General features: G+C 33.2%; 1 long non-coding RNA gene and 1 other non-coding gene across 2 annotated transcripts; both read left to right on the forward strand.

The window, feature by feature from the left end:
* Nucleotides 1-607: 607 nt before the first annotated feature.
* On the forward strand, nucleotides 608-714 carry LOC120579785 (small nucleolar RNA R71). The gene has a single exon (XR_005645530.1). It is a non-coding gene; the product is annotated as a small nucleolar RNA R71 (small nucleolar RNA).
* A 2950-nt stretch (nucleotides 715-3664) lies between these two features.
* Nucleotides 3665-4372, forward strand: LOC112417957 (uncharacterized). Its single transcript, XR_003008316.2, has 2 exons — nucleotides 3665-3810; nucleotides 4006-4372. It is a non-coding gene; the product is annotated as an uncharacterized lncRNA (long non-coding RNA).
* The last annotated feature ends 8121 nt before the right edge of the window (nucleotides 4373-12493 follow it).

Here is a 12493-nt window from a genome sequence, read left to right on the forward strand (position 1 = left end):
AGAGTCGTTCAGAAATCCTGTTTGGCTTTTTAGTTCTTGGAGTTGTTTATTCTGATTCATCATGCAATTTTCCAACAGAACTTCCAAACTAGATTTCTGAGCCACCCTCTGGTTGTTTGTATAGCCAGGTGGTGCTACTTGCCCATAGGAACCTTGAGGGATTTTGTAAAAGTTTTGATTTGGCCTCGTTCCTTGGTTGTATTGAGCATAATTTAATTGCTCAATACTGTTAGTAGCACTACCTAACTGACAATCAACACCAATATGACCAAATATACCACAGATTTCACAAGGAAGAGATGTAGCAGAAGGTGTGACAACATTAACATTAAGTTTTTCAAATTTTTTAGTTAAGGCATCAACCTTAGCAGCGAGGTGATCATAATCGGAGACCTCGTACATACCTGCCTCCTTTTTGGATGGAGTAGAGGCGGTAATGGCTCTTTCGTTGGTCCATTGGTAGTGATTCAGAGCCATGTCTTCAATCAAAGCATAAGCCTCCGTGTAGTTCTTATTCATTAGTGCTCCACCTGCAGCTGCATCAACAGACATCTTAGTGGTATATGTTAGGCCATCATAAAAAGTGTGGACTATGAGCCACTTTTCTAAACCATGGTGGGGACAAAGTCTAAGCATTTCCTTGAAACTCTCCCACGCATCATAGAGAGACTCCCCATCTTTTCGGTTGAACCACGTGATTTGGTCTCTTAGTTTGGCGGTTTTAGAAGGGGGAAAGAATCGGGCAAGGAATGCTCGCCTCATTTGATCCCATGAAGTGATGGAACCGACTTCTAGGGAATGGAACCAAGCGCTATCTCTATCCCTTAAGGAAAAGGGAAAGAGATGAAGTCTTACGGCTTCTTGGTTCTCTTTTATAGTGCCACTGAGTCTATGGAAGGAAGAAATATGGAGATTTGGATCCTCAGTGGGTGATCCAGAAAACTGATTTTGCTGCACCAAATTGAGTAGTGCAGGCTTGATCTCGAAATTGTTACCCTCAACCGTTGGGTACACGATAATAGCTTGTGGCTCTTCCGTTGAAGGAGTAGCATACTCTTTAAGAGTGCGTTCAGCCATAGCAATATTATTTTGTGCCTCTCTCTTTTTCTTATGCAAATATCTTTCGATCTCAGGAATAAATTCTCCGAGAATTTTACTTCTTCGCATAAGAAATCGAGAACCCAAGAAGTTAATGGTAATATAAAGAAAGAAAGAAGTAGAAGAGGGAGAAGAAGGAGTTCTAATCACAAAGAAAGAGTTAATTAGATTAGTTTACTCCCCGGCAGCGGCGCCAAAACTTGATGAGATAAAACCGCAAGTGCACGGTCTTACCGAAGTAGTATGAAAAGAGTATCGTTCCGACAGGGAGTAGTTTAATTCAATTAACCTTTGATAATGATTAGAGGAGAAAAGAATTGTAAGTTGGAGTTTTCAAGCGTTTGAAAGATAATAATAATAAAAGGAGCCTTGGGATCGTTGGTTCATCTAAATGACAAGTCCTTCACAAACCAAACTATAAGCTTATAACTTTATGTTAGACCTAATTTCTCAAGACAGTTTCTCTTTTGTTCTTCTAGCAACCAAGCCTATTTCGCTGACTTGATTACTATTAGATTTTGGTTCCTCTAACAACCAAGCCTATTTCGCTGACTTGATTATTATTAGTTCCCTTGAAGATCGAAACTATATGTCTCAAAGATTGCAAAGACTATTTCGCTGCCTTTGCAATCCTTGTCTAAATTCACTTGTTCGAATATCAAAGCTCCACTTTCATTTTATGAATTGATATTTGAGATGATGGATAAACAATTATCAAACCCTCCACTTTCGTTTCCACAGTTTGATAATGGTTGATCCATGTTAAAGCGGTGAATTTAGATAAGAAACTAGGGTTACATAAAATTAAGGCTTAGAGCTTGGCTTGATTAGGATTATGTCATTTAGACTTATCCAACAATCCCAAGACAAGGAGTAGTCTACTCACTCATGTTCATCGTAGACATGGGGAAGAAGAGAGAAAGCATAAAAGTAAATGACGAGAAAATAATGGAAAAGAAAAGAACTTTTATTAGAAAAGCAATTGTCACTTATTGAATTCCAAGAAAAGATGAATATTTGTGATGGATGGCTACTCTATTTATAGCATACATTCGACTTAAAATCTAAGCAATTACATTACTGGAATGTTCCACAAGAAACTGCGGGCTAAAATAGAGTAGCTTAAAATCTAAGCAAAAGCAGCAAAAGTGACTCTGGAGGGTGGCACTGGCCGTGCAAAGCTTCTGACTTTGGGGGAGACGTATTTTGTCTCCGAATCTTCGTATTTTTGCATTCAATCAGCTCCAAGTCCCTTTCTTTTGCTCCAAGACTCAATCCATCCAATATTCATTCCTGAAATAAAATAAAATGCAATTTGTAGTAAACTATCTTAAAAAGGAAATAATACTAATATAAAATAAAATAAAATCTAATTAAAATTAAACAAAATAGCATATAAAAATAAGCAATAAATGACTCATCAGTTTTCTCATAAGAATTATTCTTATATAGTGATCTCTTAATTGGGTTAGGTTTCTAATTGTCATAATGAACTCAACATCCTTACTAACTAATTCTCAAAAGTTACTACTCACTTAATCCGCTAAAATACCTAATAATTACCATCTCTAAATAAATACCCCAACTCACTAGTAACTTAGTCAAAATAGTTATTCTCACTAAAATACCAAAAATTAGATTAATGAAATGACTAATTTACCCTTACTTCCAAAATAATCAAAATACCCATTAGTCTAAAAATGACTAAAATACCCTTCTAGGCCAAAAATCCACTATTCCAAATAAAATACAAACTAAGATAAATAAGTACACATGTAGTAAATAATTAAAATAATTTTAGGAAAAACGGGCTGTTACAAAAAGTGAATAAAATTTTTATAGGGACTAAACTTGAAAGCTTGTAATTTCGTAGGGACTAAATACATATTTAAATTAAAAAACTATAACTAACATATACAATGCTCTTAAATTTTATTTATTTTTTAATTATAACAAACCTTGTAGACTCTACTCGTAACGGATTAGAATAAAAAAGATTTTAACATTCAATAATTTAAAGATTCTTTTTTTTGTGCAATCCTGCAATTCACAGGAAAAAGACACTGATAATTTGAGTTCGACCAAGAGATAAGTAAAATCTAACCAAGAATTAAGCTCTGTTTTAATAATTTTGAATTTGTGTCTTTAGATATATTCGATAGAATGTTGTTTATATATATATATATATATATTGTTTTTGACAAGGTTGTTTTTTAGTTAAAAGGTAAAACTAATGTGATTATTCACAAGCCTTGCGTTTTCAGTTATAGGACACGAGCCTTGGCTTTTCAGTTATAAGACGAAAACACGCCGAAAAGAGATTTTATATAAACATTGTGAAGCACCATCAAGCAGCTTAATTATTGTACGGGAAGTTAATATTTATTTTTGATGAAAGGGAATGAAACAATTTTAATTTCATAAGGATACCACAAAATTGTTAAATATCATGATCAATTTAATAAGGGAGCTATAGTGTCAGTTAGTATATGGACCCCTCTATAAATTATTAAACATAGCCATTTCACTTTTCCTAATAATTAACGTAGGGAGCTATAGTGTCTGCTAGTATATAGATAGACCTCTCTACAAATTGTTACAATACTAAGCTAAGTTCATAACAAATAATTTTAGCTTATTCTTTATTTTGATCAAACAATGACTTATATGTTAAGCTCGTTACTTTGGCTGTCTTCATGCTCACCACATTCTGTATGTATATATTTTTTAACTTTGTGTTCATCATTCTCACCAATATATTTATATGTTAGGAACTCGTAAAATATTCTTAATTAATGAAAAATTAGTATACTACATGCTCAATTTAATACCAAACATTCCTAAATATATACGTTATATGCATAGATGTGTATCGGTTCCAACTTTAACTTCCTTTGCCATTTGTAGTAATCATCCAGACGAAGAACGTTGAAGCAAGGCATTGTGCAAGATATGGTAGGGATTGTTCAATATTTGAGTCGAATCCATGCGGCAACTCCATAACTCTAATATATTTGGAATGATCTGCATTGACTATACGGGTGATGGCCTCTAACTCTAATGAAAAAAACTACTTGAAGATGGCTTTGGAAATTGCCACTTAAGAATCATGCAACTATAATATGTCTGAAAATATTTTCGGACACTATTGAAAAAGACTACTTGAAAACAGCTTTGGAAATTTCTACTTAAGAATGATATGTCTCAAAAACTAAAAACCAACCATGCATGTTATCATGCATCTACTACTTTAAATAAAACAACCTTTATTTCCTATTGATCAATTGTATTTCTTTGATATCCGTCTGGATTTTAATAAATGATGCTTGTACATGGGTGTGGTGATTTTGACTCGTTCATTACTCGTTCTTTTAATTTAGCACTATAATTTGTTTAGTGTTTTAATTCTTGCAATGTTTAAATTTCATATTTATATGGAACGAAATATAAAAACAATCCGTGTAACAAATCATGATAGAGAAAAAGGAGAACGAACAATTAATGTCAACCCATATTCCCTTTGTCTAAACATGCAAAAATACGACAATATAAGATGATGGATTTGATACAAATTTTTAACTAAATATATTAGGCTAAAGAGCACTCCCCCCAACTTTCAAAAACTTGCAATTTTGACCCCCTAAGTACAAAAATAACAATTTTGCCCCCTAAGTTTTAGCCCCATTTCAAATTTCATCATTTTGATTAATTTTGATCTAGTCAACGATGATTTGGCACATGCTGTCAGGCCGTGTCAGTATACATTGGTTTTTTATTTAATTTTAGGCCACGCCATAAATTAGTTGAATTAAAAAAAGAAGAAAAAAGATATCTGTTAAGTAAATAAATCAGAATATATTTTGTGTTTGTTTATCGTAATAAATTCATTTTATAAAAAGTAATTTAAGTTGCTTAGATACAACCATATAAAAAGAATTATTTGTTATAAAATCACATCAATCTTTTGAAAGCTAATTCTTTCATCTAAATAGGATTTTCTGTTACAAAATATACAAAATGGTAAATATATGCTCCGGTGTCAAAAAATTAAGATGGAACAAAATTGTAATTTACTAGCTATTAACTTTCATAATTACAACTAGTTATAAACCCGTGCGAAGCACGGGTTGAATAACGTATTTTTTAAAAAATTTAGCTCCGAAGGAGAAATCTTATAAATTACGAAAAATTGTTGTTCTTTATAAATGTGAAAATCAAAGCTGCGTAAACCAAAATTTTGCAACACAGAGCCTAAAGCACTACATAAAAAATAACATAACAACTATTGTAATCTCTTATTCCTTAAAGTTAACTTGAACGCAAAATTTTGCCCTAGATTTAACCTTACTTCTTTGCTTAATTTTACAGTATTAACCCTATTTAATTTAATCAAAATGTTAACGTTTATTGTTAGGGAAATCAAAGTAAACAAATCGCTTCTAATTTTTCTCCTTAATTTTACTAAACAAATTATATTAACCCTAGATTTAATTTATACAAAATGTCATCTCTTATTTTTAAATGTTAACCCGTGACGCAATATTAACCCTAAATTTAACCTAATTTTTTCGTGTGACTTTACTATATTAACCCTAAATTTAATTTATGCAAAATGTCATCTCTTATTTCTAAATGTTAATCCGTGACGTAATATTAACCCTAGATTTAACCTATTTTTTCTTGTGACTTTACTATATTAACCCTAGATTTAATTTATGCAAAAATGTTATCTCTAATTTTAACCTAATTTTTCCCTCCACACTTTTGCATTTAATGTTTATCTAAAGTAAAATAAAATGATGTTATCAATTATATGCTGTTTTTTTGGAATCAATGAAGGCTTAATTTAAGTTGGATTTGAACAATAGTATAACTAAACTATAATTTAACTCTTAACCAAATCAGCTTGTGATTATTTGTTAGTCTTCTACGAAATTACTCTAACTAATTGGAATTTCTCTCCCAAAGCTATCATAATCTTTGTTTTCTTTGACAAAATCTTATTATGTTTTCTTTCTACAATTTTGAAGAAAAGACATCTACACCTTTTTTGAAGAAAAGACATCTACAATTTTACTTTTATTAAAATCAAAATTTTATAAAAATGATCATACGCATTATGCAACGCCAAAAAAATTATACGCAGTAGCGTAACAAAAAACCAGACGCACATAAAATATTACTCTAAACACTAATGTGTGTGTATGTATTTGTGAGGTTGAAGAAAGAAAATAAAAATATTTGATATCATCAAATGACAGCGTGAATAAAAATATTTGTGAGGTTGTGATGATTAAACAATATTGAAATTAAATATATAAATGATAAAAAGATAATAAAATTCCTTTGAAAAAAAGGTAATAAAATTAAATGGGACTTCCTTTAAATAAATTAAATGCAACAGTTAAAAAAAATTAAATGGAAGAAAAAAATATATTGAAATATAATATTAAAAAATAAAATAAAAGGTTCCCAACGTGAATTGAAAGAGATACTTGTGAAATAAATTGTCGAGAAGTATTTTTTTGAAGTAGCATTCAACAACTTTTGGCCAAATCTCATTCCATTCAATTTTATGCATTAAAAAAAGTACATTTTTTAGTAAGTACTTAATTGATATTGTATTTGGCCTATCTTCTCCTTAAAAATGTAGAGAAGTTGAAAAAAATACCGGGTCAAATGGTATCTTATTCGCCCACAACGGCAGTGTAGAAGCAACTGAATTTGGGAGAAAAAATTGAAAAATAGTTAAAAATAAAAATTGTAAAATAGTTAAAAGTTTTTAAAAATATAAAAATTGGAAAATAATTAAAAAAAAATTGGTGAGGTAGCACTCAACCAAGCAACACCAAAAAAACTATATGCATTAGCGTAACAAAAAAACAAACAGACAGACATAAAATATTACTCTAAGCGTTAATGTGTGTGTGTATATTCGCAAGGTTGAAGAAAGGAAATAAGAATATTTAGAATCATTAAATGACAGCATGAATAAAAATATTTGTGAGGTTGTGATGATTAAACGATATTGAAATTAAATATATAAGTGATAAAAAGATAATAAAATTTCTTTGAAAAAAAAATAAAATTAAATGGAACCTCCTTAAAAAATTAAATGGAACGGTTGAAAAAAATAAAGTTAAATGGAAAAAAAAAATATATTGAAATATAATATTAAAAAATAAAGAAAAGATTCCCAGCGTGAGTTGAAAAGAGGTGTTTGTGAAATAAACTGTCGAGAAGTAGTTTTTTAAAGTAACATTCAACAGCTTCTGGTCAAAGCTCATTCCATTCAATTTTATGCGTTCCAAAAATGTTCTTTTTTTAGTAAGTACTTAATTGATATTGTGTTTAGTCTAACTTCTCTTTAAAAATGTAGAGAAGTTTGAAAAAAGTCGGATCAAACGATACCTTAATCTCCCACAACGGCAATGTAGAAGCAACTGAATTTGGGAGAAAAAAATTTAAAAATAGTTAAAAAAATAAAAATTTATTAAAAATTAGAAAATAAATAAAAAATTTGGTTAGGGGCAAAAATGGAAATTCATAGGCCAAACTTCAAAAAAAAAAAAACTCAACAATTTTGTAATTTACCAAATTGCCCCTTATAGGGGCAAAATGGTAAATTCATGGGACATTAACTTTTATATTAGTATATAGATTTCTTCAAAAAAAAATCATAATTAGAGAATAGATAGATTTTATTTTTGTTATTTCTCAATGCAAACAACGTTACAAATGCGATTTGACACATAACTCATACTTCACTGTGCGGAGTACGGGTCTCTTGCTAGTTATCCATGATACTATGTGCACCACAGTACCTATAATCCAAAAGGTACACTATTATTTACGAGTTTGAGTGTTGGTGCGACGTTGTTTTATGTTGTCTTCTTGTGACAATGTTTGTTTGGCTCATATTGTAAAATTAAATTTGATCTATTCCCTTAATGACTTTGACGTCGCTAACATTAAAGATTCTGATGCGTGAATATTTCAAACACTTTAATTGTCATATTTGTAGCCTGTCACATTCGTAAACTTGTCGCTGTTATATTCTATTAACTTGGATGTTGTGAATATGTTTGTGTTATACCCTGATTTTGGACCTAAAAATACTCGTTCAAATTTCTTTTTTAAACACTGATATTTGTCGATTCGCTGTTGTTTTACTCTGAATCTTTACTCTCTTTTCATCTGCATATTTTACTGTCTCTGTCTCAAACTACGTTCAAGCTCGATTTTTTTGCATAAAATTATTCAAAGTGTCTTTTCCTGCATTATAAGTCATTTAAGAGCTCTCTGAAACATCGCATTACTTTTTCTTGCATTTTATTTCAAAAATCATACAAAAGGGTATTTTGGTCATTTCCTGCAGTGGAACCCATTTTAGTCCCTGTGTTTGCCTCTGAGTCTTTTCAACTTGTCTGTACAAATCATTGTTGAGTCTTTGTTTAAAAATCATTTCAAAAATTGCATTTGAGTCAGTTTGGGTCAGTTTAGTCCCTAGGGGCATTTTGGTCTTTTCCTATCAAAATTTCGACAGGGAGGTATTTTAAAATACCTCATGTCAGTAATTGGTTCGTTTTAGTCCTTTTGTTGATTTTATTTTTTTTGTTTCGCTTTACGTTTTGTTCAATTTACCAATTTTTAATTCAATTTTATTTTTATTACATTCTGGTCCCTCAAATAGTTTCCAGAATTGCATTTTAGTCCAAAAATTCTTAAAATTACTTTTTAGTCCTTTTTTTTATATTGCAGTTTAGTCCTCAATTTCACTTTTTTGCAGAAAGGTCCTTAAATCACAAATTTGCACAAGGCCGAGCCAACCAAGTCCAATAACAGGTGTCACCATTTCATTGGTCCAGGAATACACATGGCAGTCTATAAATAGCTTTATTCTGCACAGATCCACAGAATCATTGACACATCACAAAAAACGAATCTCAGCTTTCTCTCTCCATTCAGTTAGATCAAAACAGAAAATCACAGAGAAATCACCAAGAACATTCATAGAACCCTAAATTTCCAGAACCACAAATCAAAGCCAATTGCAATAGAATTCGTTGCTGTTCTCAGAGATTCACACAGAATCATCATCATTGAACCTTTACCTCTGCAATTCAAGGCGCGAATCCGCCATTGTTGACGGCAGACTCAAGCACCGATCACAGAGATCAAAGTAAAGAAGAAGAGGGAAGCAATTAGAGATTCAAACCGGCGAAGAAGATAAAGAAAGCAAACCGGTGGAAAACATCGATTTATTTTCAGTTTCAAAGCGATAAAGCAACAAGACGAAGTTTTCCGAAGATCTCCGTTGAAATCTCCAATCAAAGTCTCAGGTAACACTGAAACCGAATCTTTCTGCCTTAAAAAGTATCAACAAGGACGAAACAGTGCAGATCCATAAGAGTTTGAACGGTTACATTCAAAAAATTACAAAATCTAAAAAAAAAATTCAAAACCGCAAACACAAAATTCAGATCTACGTTGATTCAAACCTTGCATGCAAAATCTAGTGCCATATTCGTGTTCAGGACAAAAAAGGATATCTGAAAATATAAAAAATTTTGAAAACGGAGAAGTTCGATCAGCTCCGGCGGCGGCGTCGCCGCCCTTGGGCGGCCGGCCACCACGCCGGAGGAACAAGCTTCACCGGAGAAGATGAAGATCTTCCACCATTTTTCCAGAATCCGGCGAGAGGGAAGAAGAGAGAGGTGAGAGCTTCTCTCACTAGATTGAGAGAAGAGAGAGAAAGAACTTGTCAAAATGAAAAAACCGGTGTGAACATGTATATATAGACAACTGAACCGGACCGGTTCAAGACCGGTCCAATCCCTTCAATCCTGAGCGTTGGATCTAGGGTTTCCCTCCCTGGATCAAGCAACTTTTCTTCTCAATATGTCTTGGTTATTTTCACCATTTCTTCACCATTCTATTTCATATTCAATTGATTACTTTTTCCTATCACTCATGTTATATTTTTCATCTTGTTTTGCTAACATTGTTGACTCATGTTTCACTCATCTCATAGCATCTCACCACATCATTCTCATTTCTATTAGATTAGGTTTTATTTCTTGCAATTCTTCTTTTTTTTTGTATTTCCAATGGTTATGTAATATTTTAGGCTAGTTTAAATTCATCTTTTAAATCCTTGCAAGACCATAGCATGTATTTAGGACTCGATGTAAAGGACTATGGACACTATAAGTGATGTACACCGACACAAGCACCGACACATGCACACACCCCACATGGATATTCTAGATGCATGATTAGGGAATGTATGTTTAGATGTATGCTTAGGTTTTACAACGCTTAGACAAAAATCATTTTCCCAAAAAATGTGAATAACCTCACTTGAAAACCTTTTTCCAAAATAGGAGTCAAAACTCCTCATTTTCCTTTTATTTTCTTAAGTAAAAATCTTAATGAATTTTAATCATACTTAGACTTTATTTTGCAAAATAACTAATTCCCCATCACATTTTCCAAATCTCACGCCCTTGAGGCCTCTCATCTCCATTCTTCAAAATTCCTCTTTTTTCTTTTCAAACTTAAAATCAACCGACAAAAACAAAAACAATTTTCGAGAATGAACTACGTTTGGTTTTGATCCCTTAAAAGGGTACGTAGGCAATGAGTTAAAACTCCTCCAAGCCAAGTAAAAATAAAATCTCAATCATCTTCTCTCCCCCCATTCTTCACTCAAATAAAACTTCTTTTTTTAATAAGTAAGCAATAAAAATAAAGCGTAGAAAGAAACTTAGGAGAACGGTTCTTATGGAATACCATAATCGTTCCGGGTGCCTAACACCTTCCTGTAGCGAAAACGACCCCCGAACTTAGAATTTCTAAGGGTTTTCTCAATTTTGCCCTTCCCAAGAAAAAATAGAGAATATCAAAGATTGAAAGGTTCAAGCCTGATTAATGACTTGACACCCGAAAATCGCGATAACAGAAATGGCGACTTCACTGGGGACTTTTTTTAAGCGGGTCACGCCTAGTTTTCCTTAGTTTATATTTACGCTTTGTTTTATTGTTTACATATGTGAATACTTGTTTATCTTCATTTGACGTGTGGGGTGAGAATATCAAAAGTCCTATACCCGGGCTGAGTGAACTTATGAATAGGTAGAGATATAATCGACAATTCGATCCGAGGGTTGCCTCGTGTATTGGGTTATGCGATCAATCTCACATAGCTGAGGCATTTTGGAAGTAATATTGTCGGCGTGTGTTGTCATGCTTAGGCACTTTGCTTTCAATTGTTCGACGATGCTATGAACCGTAGTTACCAAACCCTCCCTGGCCTTTTTAGGACGTAGTGCGGTGGCTAAACCGAGTGTTGTCTCGAGTTTTAGTCGTCATGCGATACTACACTCAAGCTAGACCTTCTTGCGAATAAACATGGAACGGACGTTGTCCCGTGCTACCATGATATACGTAAGAGAGGTTGCAGTTTGGGAACTTGATTAGAACCTTGGTTACTATTATCCTAAGCCTTAGTTTACCGGGCACCGTGTCCGCCCGTGGCTCCTCGACTTTAATCTCAACCCTCCATGTTTTCTCTGTAATTGAAAAACAATCATGCATACATGCATTCATACATAAATTTTTCTCATGCATTCATCGAAGGATTGGACAAATTAAAAACTTTGTAAACATTACAGGTATGAAGAAGACTAAATCCTACAAGCTCAAGGAGGTTGATTTGGTTAGTTTGAGAGATTTGGCACTCAAGGTTAAGAATCAAACAGGTTTCCGACTCCGATATGGTGGTTTGCTTACTATTCTCCGGACTAATGTTGAAGAGAAGCTAGTGCACACTCTAGTGCAATTCTATGACCCGAGTTTTCGTTGCTTCACTTTCCCGGATTTCCAGTTGGTCCCTACTTTTGAGGCTTATTCCTACTTATTGGATTCACCTATAGCCGAGAAGACGCCTTTCACCGGTCCCAGGACTTCTCTTACTCCTTTGGTTATTGCTAAGGATCTCTATCTCAAGACTTCCGATGTCTCCAATCATCTTACTACCAAGTCTCACATCCGAGGGTTCACTTCGAAGTATCCACTTGAACAGGCTAATCTCAAAACTACTTGTCAGGACACGCTCGAGGCTATTCTTGCATTGCTTATCTATGGGCTCATTCTCTTTCCGAATCTCGACAACTTTGTGGATATGAATGCTATTGAGATCTTCCATTCCAAGAATCCGGTTCCTACCTTGCTAGCTAACACATACCATGCTATCCATGACCGGACTCTCAAAGGTCGTGGGTATATCCTTTGCTGCGTGCCTCTCCTATATAGGTGGTTTATTTCTCACCTTCCGAGCTCTTTCCATGACAACTCGGAGAATTGGTCCTACTCACAGCGGATTATGGCTCTC

Source organism: Medicago truncatula, chromosome 3, assembly GCF_003473485.1.
Source record: "Medicago truncatula cultivar Jemalong A17 chromosome 3, MtrunA17r5.0-ANR, whole genome shotgun sequence".
Taxonomy (NCBI): Eukaryota; Viridiplantae; Streptophyta; class Magnoliopsida; order Fabales; family Fabaceae; genus Medicago; species Medicago truncatula.